Below are 20,860 nucleotides of genomic sequence, written 5' to 3'. Positions count from 1 at the left end.
GAATCATCGCTGTATATAAGAATGTCTGTGTGATGCAGAATTTTCAGCACTTGCAGCGTAATCACTGTTCCTCGATGACTTGTGGTCTACATCCTACTTAGATTCACCTCAGGAACGTAACGCTGAGGTTATGAAGAAGCGATATTTGCTCTTTCTGATTCTCTGTCTGTCTGTCTGTCATGATTCTCTGTATGCTGGAAGAAGAGACAGTTTTTCGGCATTTCAGTGTTGTGTGGGCGTCTGCAGTGTAAGAGCTTACTCTGCGGAGAGAGAGGCAGAGAGTGGGGGCTTCCAGTTGTGCTCTACTGCAATGGCAGACTGAGAGCGGCCCCTGCTGTGTGTGAGGAGGGTGACTGACAACTGATGGAGATTTCTGAAGAGCTGAGTAAAAGTTATTCAGCATACTTATCCACTCAATCAGTCATTCACTTTTCTACCTGCAGCAAGGGCATTAGCTCTGTAGCTGTATTGGACCAGTGGTGTGTGATGGGGTTTCTGAAATGAGGCGGCGAAGTCACTTCTCTGGAGAAAGTTTTTATGTTCCAATATGAATTCATGTTCCAATTCTATTTGATGCTTACAGTTTATGGCTTAAGACATATGGAATGTTATTTTACCTAACACTTGGGATTGCTGGCAACCAACAAATACTATTTATACTTTTATGAATATAAATCTGATTTATTTTAAAAAGTATACAATTTTGTTTTAGGAAGAAGTCACTCACCAAAGTTGCATTATTTGATCAAAAATACAGTAAAAACTGAGATATTGTGAAATTCTGATAATTTAACTGTTTTATATTTTAATGTATTTTAGAGTAGTATTTTCTTCTTGTCTGCTGAAAATTATTCAATTCTTCAATGTCACAAGATCCTTCAGAAATAATTCTAGAAATATTATATTATTATAAATATTTCTTCTCATGAATACTGAAAAAAAATTTTTATTTGTTTGTTTTTTGCGGGAACTGTAATTTTTTTTTTTTACAAAGAACAGAATCTCTTAATCACACAATTTATTGAGGTCTTAAAGTAAAATTGTTCATTTCTTAAAAAAAAGAAATAAATTATTGACCCCAAACTTTTTAACAATAGTGTACAGTTGTAATTTATAGTAACATACTATTTATTAAAACCAAGTTACATGAAGTTACTCTGTGTTTGTTAGAGTTAGTGAAGTTCGAGATACTGTAGTGTGTCCCATTCGTCGTTTTAAGTTAAAAAGGGCATTCACAAGTGCTCTTGTTGGTTTGTGCTTTCTTCATACATTTTTAAAGCTAAATATTGCAAAGGAACAAACAAACAAATAAATAAAGTATTAATGTAAATTGCATAGGGGAATATTAGTAGGTTTGAAATTTATTTAGGGTCATGCAGTTTTGTACTCTATGTTCTTGTTTTGGAAACTTCTTTCTTAAATGTTACACTGTTACCATTAGGTAGGTATTAAGTTTTTGAATCTAAATGCATAATGCATGCAATGTTATTGAAGAGTGTGTTATTCATAGTGGAGGTGGGATCATTGGAAATGGGTCTATTGGACACACAGGGACTAATTGTGGGTTTGCGGCAAGCTTGAGTAGACCGCATCAAGGCAAATCAATGCACCATCTCCTACTTCACAGCTTCTTATTAAAACAGTCTAGAGGCAGGCTGACTGTGGGAGGAGAGAAGAAATAGGGGGGTTGATTCCTGATCAGACCCCCCCCCCCCACAAAAAAAATAATTTGTTGCTTTATCTTATTTGTCATTTGTATTCCAACCGAAATGTCTTCCCACACACAGTTGATGACGCAACATGACCTGTGAAGAGTCACACATCACCAGGAAGGATCACGTTACTCAAATATTCATAGATCTTTTTAAAATTCACAAGCTCTTTGCTTTGATTTTTTCAACACACAAGCAGATGTCACAATACTGTAAATCCACATCAAAAGTGTTGTTTTTAAGATGGCATTACTGTTCCCAAATAATTATGTTCATAATATAATGATAATCTAAACTAAACGAGGAAGTGGGGAAACTTTAACTAAATGATAAAGTTTCCCCACTTCCTCGCAATGAGAAATATAAATTTCTTAGATTTTCAGGAAATATTCCAGATTCCACTTTAAACTATTATGCAGTAGTTTGCACAGAGAAACTTGCAGTTTTATTTGCATTATGTTTATGCACAGTGGGGTGGAATAGCCTCAACTCCTAACTGGTACTCTATATGCAAACCTGTAAAGCAAAGCTGATGGTGCTTTTTAATTAATACTTTCATTCAGTAAGCATGTTTTATTAAATTAATAAAAAAAGTGATTAAAATTTAGTAGTATTACATTCATATATCAATCATAATTTACGATTACAATCACTAACAGACACTTTTGCTGTAAGCAGTTCTTTATGGCTGTTCTCTGATTTGTCTCTGCCCACATGCAGGAGATATAATAAAAACAGAATTAAATCCCTTAGAAACCATGTAAGTGACTGTCATTCGGAATGAGTTTTATTCACTGATAATGCACGGCTGCAGTTTATATACAAATGTTTTTTAGCAGCAAGAAATCAGATTTCTTGTCAAAGATCTTATTTTTCATATCAGTACATCTCATTGGTGAGCATATTTTCAAAAGCTATGGCCAGTTACAAAGCTTATCCAGCGGCAGGAACACCAACTAGTGATCAAGAGTTGCACTAAAACTGCTGTGAGTGTGAACAGGACATAAGAATATTGTAATAGCCAGCTGGTATATTAGACTTTTTTGTGACCATGCTGAAATTAGGTTGATCTATTATGGTCTTATAAGGCAGACACATCCTGTGTTGGCTCAACTCTCAGAGCCTCTGAAAAAACTGGGCCACAATCTCTGTCACCACAGTGTGCTGGCCATGCAGTGACACAATTTCAACCTCTGCCCAGGTGGTGGAAATGTGTTATCATTTCCAGTGGGCTTTTTTTCCTTCGATGTTTAGAGAGATGCTATTTTGTGTTTATTTCCCTCACCTATTCCCAACTACAAAATATTTGACTGCCCACTACTCCATCAGGTAATATTACAGATAATGTTAACAAAGGTTATCTGCTGTATTATTATTGAGGTATTAATCAGAAATTAACTTTTGTGCTCCATGTTACAGTGTAAAATGCTTGTTATTTAAAAAAAAAAATGATACAAAAATACAGTGACAAATTGTAAATGTTAATATCACATTATATGTAATTTTACTGTAAAATTTACTTTAAAATTTGCAAGCAAAAACTATGAATTTCAGTATAGTTCACTGTGAAAACACTGAAAGGACATTCCCAGAAATCCCTGCATAACACATATGATTTATTTTTTATTGATTTTTTTAATATATTTCATAAACCTTTATTGCATTATTATTATTATTATTATTATTTGTGTCATTTCATAAGTTAAATCTCTAGTGTTTTGTTTTTAAGTGTATGTTCCCGCACACTGTATGTGTACAAGTATTGGCCATGCTTGATGGACAGGATTTTGATAGTTGAAGTAGACTGGTATATTACCATTGAATAGAGTTTTAAAGTTGTCAAATATTCAGGTACCAATGTGTGATGCTGTAATGCTGGAAAAGTTGTCACCATATTTTGTTATGGTGAATTTTTAGCATTTTGCAACTGTTGTAGATAACAGGATAGTTTTACTGTGTAGAAAGAAAGTCAAGCAGGTTTGAAAGGACATGAGAGTTGGATTTTAACTTTTGGGCAAACTATCACTTTAAATAATGAGAGATGAGAGTTTGTGAGAACTGAATGAATTTGACAGAACCCTGCCCTTGGTTGAGCATGTGGCTTGTACTTTGTGTCCTTGTGTTGTTTTGCTTTTCCTGATTGTCTGGTCACTGGTGAAGGTTGACAGGAGTTAGTTACAAATGTAGACAGAGTGAGAGAATGCTTACATTATAAGTAGTTTGGACAGGATGACAAATGCTGTTTTTTTGGATTTGGTTTACAATGGTAAGGTTCCTTTAAATGCCATTTTATAATATGCCCTAAAAACAGAAGACAATAATGTTACAGACACTATTTAAAAAAAAATATTATTTATATTTTTTCCTTTCTTTGTTCTAAGATCTTGAGGATCTTCTAAATTAGTATTCTTTCTTGATCGGTTCTTATTGTGCTACAGGGCAAATAAGGAATTACTACTGAACCTAAAATGTTCAAATGAGCTGAACTTCAAGTGAATGAGAATGCGAAACTAGGGCAAATCATAATGTACTGGATCCATATACTAAGTGAACTCTTGCTACAGTATCTATCTTGAGCAGATGGACAATGAGCAGATTAGTTTGAGTTTAATCACAAATTACATCGCGGAAGCATTTCTGGAAATTATTGTTATATTCACATTTTCCATTTTAAATAAGATATAGGAACATAGAGGAATGTAGGCCTGGACTGAAGTGTATTGATCTGTCTCTGTGCAGCAGATGGAGCCATGGCTGCATTTTGAAGCGTTTCAATCAGATATGTGATATTGCTATTTGGAAGCAAAAGCAAGCTATTTATATAATCAGAATTCAAATGACATGTCATTCCAAACATGTATGACTTTCTTTAATCTGTGAAATACAAAGGATATTTTGAAATGAGAAAATGTCTCAATGAACAATGTTGTTTTGGACCCCTGCCCCTCATTATATGGACAGGGTTCTTTAACAAATTTTTGCTTAGGCTATACTACTCAGAAGAAACAAAGTCACACAGGTTTAGACTGACATGAGGGTGATTAAATAGTAACAGAATTTTAATTTTTGGAAGAACTATCTATGGTTTTGAAGATATGTTTATATTAATATATTCCATCTGATACAGGCTCTGGCTTACATGTAGGGCAGTGCGTATCTCATCATCTTTTAGCATGGAAATAGAAAATGGTTGATGGTTTAAAGTCAAAAGTAATCCACATTACTGACGGTGGCTATGAAGTACAGCCAAAATAGTAGATTAGTAAGCACTTAAGTATGTTTGCTTTAGTATCTCGTTACCATTTCCACGATGCACACGCTGTAGTCAACAGTAGATTAGAAAATGACAGAACTTAATTCATATCCTCTGTCTTGCATTTTTTCCTCTGTAGCCTGCAGTTTCCATGGCAACTCTGTGTAGCATGAGCGCTTGTCAGCCCACTCAGGCAGGCTTCGCTGTGTGAAGTCACAAATAAAACATTCTCTCTGTTCATCTCACCATCCCCACTGCAGTACAAACACAAGCACTTCCTCCTGACTATACCAGTTCTAGAGATTCATACCAGTCCACTCAATTTGTCCTCCTTTGTGAAAAAGTGGAACTGTTGCAAACCGCTCTGTGATAATGTCAGGCTTGGTAGGGCTTAAATCTGCCATCATGTACATGTATTTGCAGAAGCAACAGAAGTTTTCAGTAATGTTTCACGTCAGGCATTGAGTGTACTCTACAACACCTTTTATATTATAAAGACTTTTATTTTTAAAGCTGGGATTGTCAAGCTTCGGGAGTATTTGATCTTGAACAGTAGCAAAGTATTTTAGACCATAAAAAGTATCCTGTCTTCCTCTGTTGTCATTAGGTTCTGTCTTATATTTCATATGCAGGAACTTCATAGTGTCTGTATTGTCTGTATCTTTACTGTATTCTTTAAGAGATATGAGATTTACTCACCCTCATGTTTCTTTCATCTGTGGAACATAAGATATTTTGAAGGATCTTCATGCGGGTTGTTTGCATGTAACGGCATTCATAGTGACCAAATGAATAAAAACACACCATAAGATAAGACTTTTGCACAATATTAAAAGTCTTCTAAAGCCAAACACTAGATTTATGCGAAAAACAAACCAAATTTAAGTCACAATTTATTAATAATCTTCCTTTTCATTGAGCTGTTAACTTGAAAACTGTTGCAAATGGTTTACTGAGTCATTGAATTATACGTGACTCATGAACAAATCAGTCAGAATCAGTTGAACAATGAATCATTTGGTATGATTTGTGAAACTGAATACACAAGTTCACTGCACAAAATTCACAGATTCACTGATCTGTTTTGTCCATACAGTGAAATGCAATGAAAGTTAATGGGGTGCGAAACAACATTGTCTTTCGTTGTTTAGACTATATATATGAAATTATATAAAATTGTTTTTTGGATGAACTATCCCTTTAGCAAGTAGAAGTTTAAGACATTTAAGGACAAATATTATATTGTCTGGCTCAGTGGGTTTGTAGCATTTTGTGTGACTGACTGCATGGTCCCTGACGGAACCTGCTGGGTCATTTCCCAACCGGGAGGATGAGATTTGTAGTTATAGTCTTTCATTCTGGCTGGCGTTCATTTTGTCCTCTGTAACTGGACCTGAGGGAGGAGCACAAATAAAAACCATAAGAAACACATTTGCTTTGTTTTTTCATTATCTAGTTTTATTGCCTGAAAGCTTGAATGTTTAAACAGGTCTTTCCTTAATTTAGAGTACAATTTTTCACCATGTGCTGACAAAATGCAGGGGCACCAGAAATAACAAAGTAGGCCAGAGCAAAGCATTCTGGGATGCCTAGACACCCTTTGGGTGCCATCAAGAGACTTTTGTCTAATTTTACTCTCTTGCATGGCTGCCTGTTTTGCTTCTGAAGAAGTTTTGCGATATTGAGGGTTTACAGCATCTTTCAGGCTTCAGTCCCTCTGGTTAATATCTAATTTGGTCTTTTTGAACTAATGGGCTGTTTATATTTTATGTTTAGTTGATAATAATTGTGGAATATCCAAGATCATAGCTGAAAATAACTTAAAAAGTCAATCTATTATGAGAAGTACCAAGCAACCTGTAAATTAAAATATAAAATAATTCTAGGTGAATTCATTTTGAAGGATGCACTGAAAATCACATATTATGCATTATAATGCACAGGTTAGCAAAACGCATAACATATCAATTCCGTTTAAAATACACCTCTTCTTAAAACACAAAAATGCTGCAGGCAGGTGCAGGGGATGAAGCTCTTGCTCTGTGAGAGGCCATATGGGCTGCGTGATGCCTGGAGGTGCTCTCGTTCAAGTGACTCAGTGATCTCATCTCCTCACGTGGCAACTCCACTTATCCTCAACTCTCTGCCGTGGGCCGTCAGCATTAGATGCAGGAATGATTATGCGTACCCTGCTGTGCTTCATAATAAACATTCATGATGTGTTTTAGCATTTGTGCTACCACGCTAATGTGTAGCACTATTGATGGTACATCCCAGAAACAGAGGGCCTTGGGGACGATTGCTCCATTTTCCCCTTCCTTCTGTTTATTAATTTATCTGATTTATTTGTGCCATGCCTGAGCTGAAGACAGCTTAGCTGTAAATGAGTGCAAGGTGCTTCGGTGAACATTTGTTTTTGAAGGACGTATTTGCATTTAAAAGATTTTAGCCTCTTATAGACTATTTCCACTCTGTTCAAATCATGTCAGATGATTTTCCTTCAATTATGGGCACTTTTGACTATGTGGAATTTTAAAGCCCCTTAAAAATCACTAGTTTATTTAATTTGTTTACTAGTAGTAAACTATAAAATATTGGATATGCATGCATTATATGAGAATTCTGTTTTCTTTTCTTCCACACAGGGTTATTATTATTATTTACTAAAAGTAAAACCATATATTTTTTACATGAAATAAACATTAACTGAATAATTTCACGAAAGTAAATACATAATTTTCACAAAGTAGTTTTTCTCTCTTTGATATATTATTATAGTTTAAAAAATTTCATCAGTCAGAGACACATGTACTTTTATTGTATTACTTTTTATTTATTACTTTGCATTCACAAAGTAACTGTAATAAACAGATCTAAATGAATTGAATGTTTTCAGTCCACGTATCTTTTCTGTGTAGAGAATGTCCTCATGATTGAATGGAGGTTGGATTCCACTTGGTATTCTGCCTCAGTTAAATGTTCCCGTTAAGCTATACATCATCATTTGTAGGATGGAGACTGGGCCCCTTCTCCTCTCTCTCTCTGTTCAATTCCCTTAAACGTTGCTCTTCCATTATATAGAGTGATTGAACCTGAGCTTGGCATGTTTAAATGCTGCTGTTTGCCATACTGTGCGAATAACAATTATTTTTCCCAAAATTGATCGTTGGCTGTGTGCTCCCCTCAGGAGATGTGATTTAATTACACTCCGTCCTCTCTTGGTTAAGGCTTTTTCATCAGAATGCTCCCGCGTACCATGGGAATCCATAAGCATGAGGTCACTGGCTTCACTTCCTGCTGAGCCGATCTGGACCTCAGGTGTCGGAAGCTAGTTGGCATTTGGCAAGCGTACCAAGCGTACACCTGGAACTGTGATTTTGCTGTTATGATGACCATGTGATCACCGTTCCCGTTCAGTGAATTCCCATCCGTCATTTAATTATTTATTTTGCCTTTGAGTTCTTAAAGGAATAGTTCACCTAAAGATTTTAAATAAATATTCACAGATTCAAAATGGGAGCATGGTAGTTGTGTGTGTGTTTTTTAATTTCCTTTATTATTTAAACTTTTCTATTTTAAATGGACTGTTTACATCCCAAAGCGTCTCATTTTAGGAATGTTAGTTTATTATATGTTGTTTTGTTATATGTGCAATTGTATATGTGGAGCAGGAGCTGCCTATCTTGGCCATGACAATTCTGTTAAAAAAGGTGTTTAATTTCAGTGAGGTTTTTCTTCTGATTAAATAAAGGTCAAATAAATATAAAAATAAAAAATATTTACTCACTCTTATGTTATTCCTAACCTGGATTCTGTTGTCTTTTTAAATACGAAAGGAGAATCTTCACTCTGCTCGTTTCCATATATCTGTTCATATTGATGGTTAAGTTGCAAAAATGGAAAAAATGAACCTTAAAAGTCATCCGTGTGACTCATGCACTGTATTTCAAGCCTATTGAAGCCTTAAGTCATGATACACTGATATTTTCCCCTCCAGTGGCCTGTTAACTCAAATGTTGAAATGTTGCAACTGGATCGTAAAGTCTTGAGAACCAAATAAGTGAACGAATAACTGTTTTGAACTGGATCAGGTTCACAAATCACACTGAATGATTCGTTCACTACTCAACTGAATCTCTCATGAATCAATTTCAACTCACTGACACAGTTCAGATTGTTAGAACAGTCAAAGCAGTCATATTGTCAGCTAACTGGAGGAAAGATTATCAGTGAATAATGACTTAAATTTGGTTTATTCATCATATAAATCTAGCGTATAGCTTTAAAAGACTATATATTAAATATACTGTATCGCAAAAGTCATATGGACCACTTTTATGGTCATTTGGAAAATATGCAAAAGACCTGCATGGAGATTCTTCAAAATATTGTCTTTTTTTTGTCTCTCATAAGAAAAAGTCAGACAGGAGTAAAAAATTACAGAATTTTCCTTTTTTAAATGATAAGTCAATTATTGCTACAATCATTCTACGACAGTACCACATGCTTCTAAATTTAACATCTACTAATTTTTTACCCCACCAAACATAAATAGTAGACGCTTTTGTGTTTTGTTTGTATTTTTGAGGGCATCTTTATAAATAGTTGCACCAACATGGCAGGGTGTCGCTGGCATCACTCACATAATCCCCTTTATCTTTGTGCTGAGGTTGGCAATGATTTTCCGCAACTCCATCTCTAATGCCTATGAGTCATGCTTCCTCATTTTGAAGGTATGTTTAGATCCATTGACTAGTTTATATTGAGAAATGATCAAGCCTTCTTTTCCTGTCATATCCGTAGTCGCTTTGTAGCTGTGCTCCCTGGGACCCAAGGCACATGGCTTGAGGAATGATAGTTGCAGAGGGATTATGTGATGTCCCTGAGTTGTGAAATTTGACTGTGTTAACAATTACATGTACTTCAAAAAGAACATGAAGAGTTGAGGAGAATTGAGATCGGTTTGTACTCTGGCACCCAGTGAGTCATAACACAACACCCGCTCTGCTTGTATGGACAGTGCTTTGATTAGATGCAGTAGAAATCATGTGTATTGAAGAGGCATAAATGCATTGTAAAATTCATACAAGGACACATATTGTGAAATACAGTTATATTTGTGATTCCAAACCAAAGGTTTTGATTTTACTTTTGATTAAACCTGTAAGAAATTATGATTTAATTTAAGTAATATTATTACATACATTAATATTAGGGCTATAAAAGAACTAACTGTGGTTATATATTTTTTCTTTTTTTAAGGAAAGAAAGAAAAATGTGTGAAATATATTTTGAAAAAACTGCATAAATCTTCATAGTAAAATATACATTAGTATTCAAAATTTTGGGTCAGTAAGTTTTTTTTTTTTTTTTTTTTTTTTTTTTAAGAAATGTAATTTTTTTATTCAGCAAGGATGCATTAAACAGATTTCTGTAAGAAGAATTTGGTAAGAAGTGTTCTTACATATCAAATAGTGTCAATGCAGCTCTTTTGAATGATCAGGGTTTCCACAATAAATATTAAGCAGTACTGTTTTTAATAATAATTGATAATCTTAGATAATAATAATAAATATTTTTGAGCACCAAATAATCCTATTAGAATCATTTTACAAGGATCATGTGACACTGAAAACTGGAGCAATGGCTTCTGAAAATTCATTTAATTGAATTACATTTTAAAATATATTCATATAGAAAAACATAGTTATCTTAAATTGTAATAATATTTCATAATATTAAAATTTTTACTGTGTTTTTGATCAAATAAATGCAGCCTTTTGAATGTTATCATTATATGCTACTTGGTGAGACACTTTTCTAACCCTCAGTATAGCTTTTTTGTGTGACTTTAATAATATTAGTGTTAAAGCTTAATTATAGGCATTCTTTTTTCCTAAAAAGGAACACATTTCTGGTTTATTGTCAGTGAATGGGCTGGTAGATGTAGGCCAAAAGAGTTTATACAACATATATTCTATTAGATTTTTAAGATGTAATACAACTTAATGGGAAAAATTGATTATATGCACTAAGTATGTATATTTTATTTGTATCAAAAAGTCAGATTTATTATTATATTTTAGCACATTGCAGGAAAAAAAAACAGTTCCTTCAGGAAACAGCAGTGCGAACATATAACACAGCAATCAGCAAGTAATGTAGTAAATTACAAACAATAAATACGTACAAAAAATATAACGTGTGTTGGAAGAAATAAAATGCACTGTTCTACATGTATAGCCACTCTCTGTTTTTATAGTGTTAGTTTTATTGTTGCATCATTGTTGTAAGCTCCAGATATTAATTATTTTAGGTGCACTCACTCATGCAGTTCCTCAGATGTGATTTACTGCTCATCATCTTAAATCTCCGAGAGCAGTTTTGACCTGCAGCAATAAATCTGTTTACTTTAATAGTGAGCTGTTTTCACATGCTGATCTTAAAAGCTGTTCTGTTTGCCACCAAAAGTATGTTTGCGGCAGTGCTAAATCACATGGAAATGATTTTGTGATTTATATCCTAAACTTATTTAGAAAATAAATGTGCAGGGATAGTTCTTGGACCTTGACCCATATTTTCTCAAACCCAGTACTTTTCAGGTCAACATGACATCAAAATGGAATTTGGTTCACAATCTTAAAGGGATAGTTCAACTAAAAATGAAAATTCCGTCATCATTTACCTCAAATCGTATAGCGCTTTATACAATACTAGTTGTGTCAAAGCAGCTTTACAGTGTCAAACAGGAAAACAGATTGTCAAAAATACTATGGAATACAACTATATGGCTACCCACTATTCCTTTAATACATATTTTTCAGTCATATTGAGCAGAATTTATCATAATCTCTAATCAGAAAGAAATAACTTGCTCCACTCTAAAATGACTCCAGAGACTGAAATTGTGGCAGTTAACTTTTATGTATAACGATTATGACAATAATGGCAAATATGTAAATATGCAAATAACTAGTAAATATAATAAATAAAATAAAATAAAGTATAAAACTTGACTTCACTCTACATTTGTTTCTTCTTGAATATCCTGTTTCACTAGGAAAAAACATTACATTATGAATGTCAAATGGTTTACTTGTGTAAATGCAAACCCTGAACTTTAAAAGAGACTTTAAAAAAGGATTCAGCCCACATTCTGCAATTATGCCATATACAAATTATACTGAATATGTGTTAATTAGGAGTGTTTTCTCCTTGACTCTGTCGACTCTGAAGACAATTTTGCATGTAAAGTTTGAAATCATTTGCTAAGAAGAATAACAATGTCTGTTTTTCTGTGTTTTGCAGGTGTATCTGGAAACAAGAGGCAGCCTCTTTCGGTCAATGTGCCAGGACTGAGAGTGTAGCATGGGCAATATAACAGGAAATGCCATCAGAGTCTAGTGGCTGGCAGGATTTGGACAGGAGGCTGAAGATGAGGAAAACGTGAGTGTTTGCACACAAATGAACTGGGTGGCTGTCTATTCCCACCAGTGATCATCTACACAAGTCCTGCCTGCTCTGGGAGTCTCTACAGAGAGTGGCCAATAAAATCTACAAAAGGTCATTCCATTTCTACTTTGGTAAGTGTGAAAAACCGCAGAATAAAAAAGCAATATATTAATAATGACCCTGCTGGTGCTGTCTGTCTGTGCTTTTTCTTTCATGAACGTAATGTTCTTTGTTCTGTTTCAAATCAGTGGTTGGGTTTGTATGCTTAAAAAAGAATATGAATGCGGTTTGAAGGAAATAGTACAGTATATCATAAGTGCTGTGGTTGAGCTGGTCTTTGTTCTGTGCCTGTTACTGTTGCTCTTCCTGCACAAGTTATGGCTTCTGTCGTTACAATCCAAATGGCTCCATAATTTCCTGAGGTCATAGAGGTCTGTTGAATGGTTGAGTGGACTTTTGTAATAGGTTCACTGAGCTTTATTGCAGTCTGGATGTGAGACAAATAATGCCATCATTTAAATTCTGGCCTTGCCCTGCGATCAAGATTGGTAACAGCTGGACACAATTGTCCAACAGTTTCGATTTGGGGGCTATAGAAATATTGAGTTTGTAGCTGAACTCCACTGAATACAACAGATGGGTGAGAATAGAAATTATTACACTGGACAATTCTGGATACATTTTTATTTACTTGTTTATTTATTTAGTTGAAGCTGCTCTTATTGAAAAAGTGGTGAGATTTTGTGTTACATTTGATCATTTGATCATTTTGTTAGTTTCATAATAAATAATGTATGTTGGAAACAAGAGCAGGGTCAAAACAGAACAAGTTATGAATTGTTGCTAATGTAGTTCTGAGGTAAAACAGGGTGAAGTTTGTTATGAACAGGCTGCTTATTCACATTACAATTCAGTTCATTACTGATAAACCCATAATTCTGTTTAGTCTGACAACTTACCTATATTAAAATTCTATAATAAAGAATCTTTTCTATAAAATTCTTTAAAAGTATAAAAATTCCATACCAGAAATTTTTCCTAAAAGATGTTATTTTGAAATTTACATTTTTAATACAGTAATTTACCGCAATCAGTGTTAAAATAGTAAACATTATGACAACAATAGCAAATAGTGAATTTTTTTTGTCCAATAACTTACAAATGGCTGATATTAAAATTCTTCAATAAAAATATTTTCTAACATAATATTATATAAATATATAACAAAAAATATGTTTTTTTTCGAAGTAAATAAAAAATAAATTACTGAAATCTTAAGTCATTGGAAATACTGAATTTAGGCATCGCAACTTTATAATGTACAATATGAAAAAATGGATACTCATTTGAGATTCGCTAAGGATTATATGTAACAGTGTTATGTATTTATTAGTGTTTTTAATTATCAATTTAAGTGAGCTTTAGATGCTGGTAAAGTAATCTAAATGTAAATATAGGGTAAATTAACATGTACAATTAAATATCCAATATCAGCTAATATATCCAATATAATTTAAAGACATACCCGATATGATGCCATTAAATTGTGCATCCACAAATCTATTGTCATTCCTACTAATTTGGGCCATACTAACCAGCAAAACCCTGACCCCTTGGTGAAAATTCCTTGATGTATTTTTTTGGGTGAGTCTCAGTCTACTCATATGGACCAAATTGGGTCTGAGTGATTTACACGAGTAAGTGTCACTGTGAGAGGCCTAATGAATGGCTTCAGGAACACTTCTCGCTCTCAGCTATTCAGCAAGGTGTTCTCATTAGCACCTTCTCTTCTGTTGGCTTTGGTGAAGAGAAGAGAGATGTCAGGTTGGAATGAAATCATGCTGAATTCACCATGCTTTCATTTTTGACACACATTCTCCTGAATCCTTGTGAGACTATACTGCTGATGTTTTTGTTGAGTCATGTACGTTCTGACAGAGTATTCATTTTACAGTGATGCGCAATCGTACACCAATTATGCCTAAGATTACAACAGTCTAAAATGCTTAAACTGTATTAATTTATCAGGTGAAGGTTTCCATGTTTTTCCATCTATTTTGCTCTGCTTATAAACACCGTAATCCTGCCTTTTTATTCAAAGTGTGCATGTTTTGTGCATATATCCATTTAAGTTGGTCAAGACTGCTTTTTTGGTCTTTAAAGGGATAGTTCAACCAAAAAAGAAAATTACCCCATGATTTACTCACCCTCAAGCCGTCCTAGGTGTATTTGACTTTCGTCTTTCAGATGAATACGACCTGAGTTATATTAAAAATGTCTTGGCTCTTTCAAGCTTTATAATGGCAGTGAATGGTGGTTTACAAAATTTTTAAATAGTTATATTTTTCTTACACAAATGCGTTGCTTTTATTAACCCCCCGGAGCCATGTGGAGAACTTTTTATGTTGGATGGAGGCAGTTTTTTGGGCTTCAAAATCTTAACCCTCATTCACTGGCATTATAAAGCTTGAAAGGACCAGGACATTTTTTAATATAACTCAAACTGTATTCGTCTGAAAGAAGAAAGTTATATACACATGGCATAAGGGTGAGAGTAAATCTTGGTGTAATTCTCATTTTCGGGTGAACTATCCCTTTAAGAGCTGAGGTTACATGTTGCTAATGTGATATTTGGGACAGTTTGTTTCTCAGAATGCTCTAATTGGTTGTACAACAGGTGTCAGTCTAGCCAAGAAAAGGCTTATCAAACCTTTAATTCACTGAAAGAACACTGTTAGATTACTTATTGTCCTGGGCGACTAGTTACATGTCTGATTGCTTATTTTTACTTTAATTATTTTGTTGGACTACTTTTTATTTTTTTTTTTTTGTATGTGATTAATTTAGATGTTGACTGTTTATCAGGAAAAAAAACAGAAGGGTAGAAGGTTTATCTCTTTCAGATGGGGATTTCCTGACTCTTGTCCTGTTGGCCTTTGTACTAATGGGAAACTACATTATGGAAGATCCAAAGTGTAGATTAATGACGGGGTAACTGGGTGAAAGCAGTGAGTTAGAGGGAACAGCTCTCTGGAGATGGAAATCTTAAGAAAAATGTAATGCAATTGATCAAACTCCCACCCACTCTGAATCTTCATTATAATCCAGTGGAAATTCAGACAGTAAGGTTAAGAGCTGTGTCACTATTGGCTGCTCAATCAGCCTACAGTAGTTATATCTTGTGTTAATAGTGATGCTGAAATGAATGTGAAGTACTTCACATAGTATTTTGGCACAAATTCATCTGGCATTTGGTAGAAGCTGGCCAAATTAGGTAGATGCCAGCATAGGCACTCAATCTCATCCTTAAGAAAAACAAAACATTTATTATTTCACCTACATTACATACAGTTCCCTTGTAAGAATTATAAACATGGTTTGCCACCATACTGGAGTGTGTTTTAAGTGGTGAACTATTGAAGAGACACTTAGAAACCAATATTGTACGTTTTTCCTATTCAGCCTAATTCATGTTACTCATTCTACATAGTGTTGTGCCTTATTAAATGAATAGTTGCCCCAAAAATGTCAGAAAATTCTGAAAATGTGCTCACTCTCCAAGATGTAGATGTGTTTGTTTCATCATTGCATCAATTAGCATCTTGTGAAGTGTTAATCCATCAAGACATATTCAAATCATTGCTTCCGACAAGCACCATTTATTAGCTTAAAAAAGTCCAGAGAAGTTCTGAACCAATATGCAAATACTTTGATGTGAGAGGATAACCGATCAGGGACTTTTTCACTCAAAAAAAGTGTTATTATGGATTATGGTATTTTGTCCAGAAGCAATGGTTTAAGGTTAAAATATCTTAGTGGATTTGTTTCCTACAAACACACAGCTTTTCACTTCATAAGAGGTTAATAGATGGGCTGGAGTCATGTAGATTATTTTTGGATTATTGTGATATTTTTATGAGCTGTTTGATCTCTCATTTTGACGGCACCCATTCACTACAGAGGATCTATTGGTGAGCAAGTGATGTAATGCTAAATTTCTCCAAACCTGTTCTGATGAAGAAACAAACTCATCTACATCTTGAATGGAGTAAATTTTCAGCAAATTTTCATTTCTGGGTAAACTAGTCCTTTAATAGAATTCAATGTTTGATTTTTATAACATTTTTGTATGGCCCAAGTTGGTCACTATACCGCGTTAGAACGTTTTGGACCAGCAACAAACAAACTAACATCAAATTTCAGAAAGAAAGCATTATGCAGTATTGATTCTACAACAGAAATTCCAAGGTATATCATGCAGCTTTTACAAATGTTCCTTTTCTGCCGCCACTTCAGATATAACAGTTGTCTAGTTTGAGGTCAGTATGCACTGTTCTTGGAGGGGAGTTCAGGGAGCACATTGTAGTTTCAATGTCTGTAATTCATAGGTTTTTTTGTGCTGTGTCGCAAAGTTTGATATAATTTTCTTTATAAAAGTCATACTTATTAATTAATAATAATATGATAATAATAGCCATGATATACCCCCCCCCGCCACAAATTTACACTTGCACTGTCACCTGTGGTGGTCATGATCATCCTCTGTAGCTCTTTTCTAATTGGTTATCCTGATTGGTTATACTAATTACCTATACTAGTTACACTATAATGTTACAACACTCTCCTACATATAAAGATTTAGGTCTAGATAATATATTAAGATCTCATTTTTGGGATGATAAAATTTCAGAAATTATATTGTTAATAAAACAAACTGTTTCTCTGCATGAATAGTGCAGACAGAACTGTGGCTAAATGTGCTTTAGCTTTTATTTTCAGACTCCTTGTGAGTGGGACTATGCCACGTCTGTTTTGGGTTTTGTTCACATTTAGGTTTTCATGTCTTTTATTTTGTTATTCTCTGTCATGGTTCCTGTTTGTGATGTGTTTCCTTGCTCCTCATTTGGTCATGTCATGTGATACCCTCGTCTGTATGTTATGTTCTGACCAAGCGGCAACCTCCCACTCTCTCTTGTGAAGCCAACAAAGAAGTGACTTAAACTGTAATTCGTCACCTGGCCACTAGAGGCTGGCTGCAAAAGGGAGTCAATCCCATAGACCTCCCCATGTTAAAATGATAAAACTTTACAGCAGAAAAAAAACATGAATACAGCCTGGTTCAAAAAATTATTTTGGTCTATATAGCTAATTTTGCCCTTCATGACAACTGTGAGGGGTGTGATTTTTTTTTATAACTCCTCCGTTTAAATTATATTAAGTTTTAAAGTTGTGCATAATTAAGGTGTGGCCACTTGAGTGACATGTGGATTGCCGCTGCTGACACTGCCATCAAGCTAGGTGGGCGTGGCTTCAGCGACCACCTCCCGCCTTTTTGCCCATTTTCAATTATCTGGGAGTGACGCACGGTGAAGCGCTGCCAAGATGGCGACGGCCCGCTCTGCCCACTTTGAGCTTCAAAAACGCTCTTCAGGAATCGCTGGGTGACGTCACGGACACTACGCTCATGTTTTTATACAGTCTATGGTTCTGACTGGTTTCTTGGTTGCGTCTGTCATTTTCTCATTGGTTGATTTTGTCATGTGTTCCCCTTGGACAAGTATTTAAGACCTCTTGTTTACCTTGTTAGTTTTTCATGTATTAATGTTATTTCCCATTCTGCTGATGTTGAGTGTCATTGCAAGGGGGGTTATCTACAACTTTCCTTCAGTGGACTATTTATCACAGCCTAATTCTATTGTCTGGAGTATTGCAGTGCTCTATGTATCAAATTATGCAATTATAATGATTCCATTTACTTATTTTATACACTACTTTTGAGAATGACAGCTCCCTGCTAGCACTTAGCCTACAGCTTACGTGTCATTTGTTACAGACATGTTTCAAGAATGGTCTTCAGACTGTCACATTTTGAAGAACTTCAAGAAGTACAGTACATTTCCCCATATATAAATGCCAATTATGATGGCATACATATGACAATAATTTGATTTAGATGTCATGAAATTTTAAAGTATATTCTTTTTTGATCATTCACAATTAAAATTCACAATTCACAATTTTATATATGCCCCAGTTTATTTATACAATGTAAAAATATGTACAAAAAAAAATAAAAAAATAATAATAATTGTAAAAGCCAAATTAATTCTGTAAAATACAGCAAAAAGTTAAACATATTTAATAAACAACCTGTACATTTTTCAGAACTGTAATTTGCAATAAAAATAAATAAAATAACACAATAAATAAAATAATAAAATACAAAAATAACTAAAAATATTTTAAACCGTAAACCCACATCATGTTTTGTAGCTTTAACATATACTGACAGCCATCATAACCTAAATTTAACCAATTAACATGAATTTACTGTAGCATTTTTACAGTATTTTACAGTTAAAATTATTTTTTTTAAATTGCCTTACAACATACTTGATGTTTGACTGTGTCTGCCGAACACTTTGACCGAAATAGTTGCTTTAGGACCAGAACTTGTGTTCATTTTTAACAACAAATTTCAAATGAGAAGAGTGAAAACTTGATTTTACATTGAAAGAAAATGTATTGTTAATGGATTGCTTCCACTCAGAGGTCACCCTAATTACATTCAGTCATATTTCCAAAATGACTGGCTTCGGGGCTGGCAAAGATGAAGATGCCGTTGAGTCATGCTAATAGATCAGACGAACAGATCTCCCTCCACGGTCTTATGTAGATCAGTGGGACTTGTTGCCATGGCAACAGCGGCAGATGGAGCATAGCTACACCTCAGCAGCGTGGACAGGAGAGAAAGCTTGGAGTCCCTGAAGAGGCAGTGTGGTAGGTGGTGTAACACTAGTTCCTGCAGTCAGCCCTCCTTCTTCCTCTCAGACACCCACTCTCAAGCCTTACCAGTCTCTGTGTCTGTTACTTCTTGTGAGTAAGGTCTCATAATGACTCTTCTCCTGATCAGTCCGTTGATTGACACATTATTGAGATTCATAAACAAAGGAAATTCATTAAAGTCAGGAAATGTAATGCTTACATAAACATACATGCATGTCATGAATCGAGCTTCTATTTGGAAGGTCATTAATTTTTCACTCTATCTCAGCGTAATCTCTTTTTGTTGTAGGCATGTATTTTCTTATCATGATAATTAAAAAAGTTGGAGGGCTGTGTAATGCAATCATATAGGGTAATAAAAAACATCTTTGGGCCATGAAATAAAATATTCTGTGCACAACTTAAGCTTTTGAAATGGCTTAGAAAAAAAGCAAATTGTGTTTTTAACATTACATAATTCTCATATCTACGGCTAGATGAGATTTGTGTGGTTCAATCCTGTTCTCCTTCATAATGTTTCCATGACATTCCACTTGGATTGTCTCCATGACATCCCACAATGTTTCCATGGTACCATGAATACCTAAACCTTTCTGCCAGGTTCAGATATGTAAACCAGGTTCAGTTCATACCATTATAACAGATAAATAAATAGTAAGTGCATACAATTAAAATATTAAAGTTAATTTACAAGGATTTTTTTTTATTATGGCACTTTTATATACAAGGGATTGTTGTTGTTGTTTATTTTTTTTAGTAAGAAAAATGTTACTAGATTTTTGTTTTTATATTAAATTAGTCAACTAGTATTAAGCTAGCTTGCTTGTTATAAAGTCACAGTTAACTGTTTTAGAAACTTCATTTACATGCTTTTATGATTCTTTTCCTTTTCATATTTTATATCAGAATATTTTATTGTTTTACCATTTAAACTCAGAATTTATATGTTAAAATATGAAAATGCAACATAAAATATTAACATTTTAAACTCAGGAGTGAACTAATCATAAAACATTAGTGTGAAAATTATTTACATATATATTTATGCAAATTATGATTAGCTGTCAGTGGCATCATTTAGACTTCAAAAAAAGATAATTTTATCTCACAAGTCTGACTTCTCAGAACTGTGAGTTAACATCTCACAATTCTGACTTTTTTTTTCTTCTCAGGATTGCCAGTTTATATCAAAATATAATGTCAAAATTATTGCGTCCATACAAAGAGTGCTCAGAGTTCAAGAATCACTAAAATCAGAGTTTTGTTCTCAATACAAGTCTCTCTGTGTTTGATGATTATGTGAGAGTTATTTGAGAGTTTTCTCATCATCAGCACTCCTGACTGAGGTTTCACACTTCCCTATCTCTTGCTGAGGCTGGCACAGTCTCAGGATTGCTGGTGAGGCCTGTGGCTTGCTTGTAGTCAAACCTTCATTATACCAGCATGGCAGCACATATCCAGTCTGTCACAATGAGGCGATCCCCTGTGCTTATCCGAGTGGATATAACATCAAGTTGAGGATCTCAGGACCTGAACAGTGTTGCTTTCAGTGTGTTTAATGTTATGTAAGATGAGATAATGCATAGTTAAAAATAATTGCATTTCATTTAGTCAAGAGGATCCCTGTAGTTTTTACATTTTACACTGGAGAAAGAAT

General features: G+C 34.4%; 1 protein-coding gene across 1 annotated transcript in view; it reads left to right on the top strand.

Moving 5' to 3' along the window:
• Positions 1-20,860, top strand: part of LOC109088960 (leucine-rich repeat-containing protein 7-like) — a 108,850-nt gene that overhangs the window by 3,944 nt on the left and 84,046 nt on the right. The window contains exon 2 of the mRNA XM_042758311.1: positions 12,274-12,548. The gene's annotated coding sequence lies outside the window, so the exon portion shown is untranslated. The remainder of the gene's footprint in view (positions 1-12,273; positions 12,549-20,860) is intronic.

The sequence above is a fragment of the Cyprinus carpio genome, chromosome A6 (assembly GCF_018340385.1).
Source record: "Cyprinus carpio isolate SPL01 chromosome A6, ASM1834038v1, whole genome shotgun sequence".
NCBI lineage: Eukaryota > Metazoa > Chordata > Actinopteri > Cypriniformes > Cyprinidae > Cyprinus > Cyprinus carpio.
The sequence above is the reverse complement of the archived record's forward strand: the minus strand, read 5'-3'. Positions and strand labels throughout refer to the sequence as shown.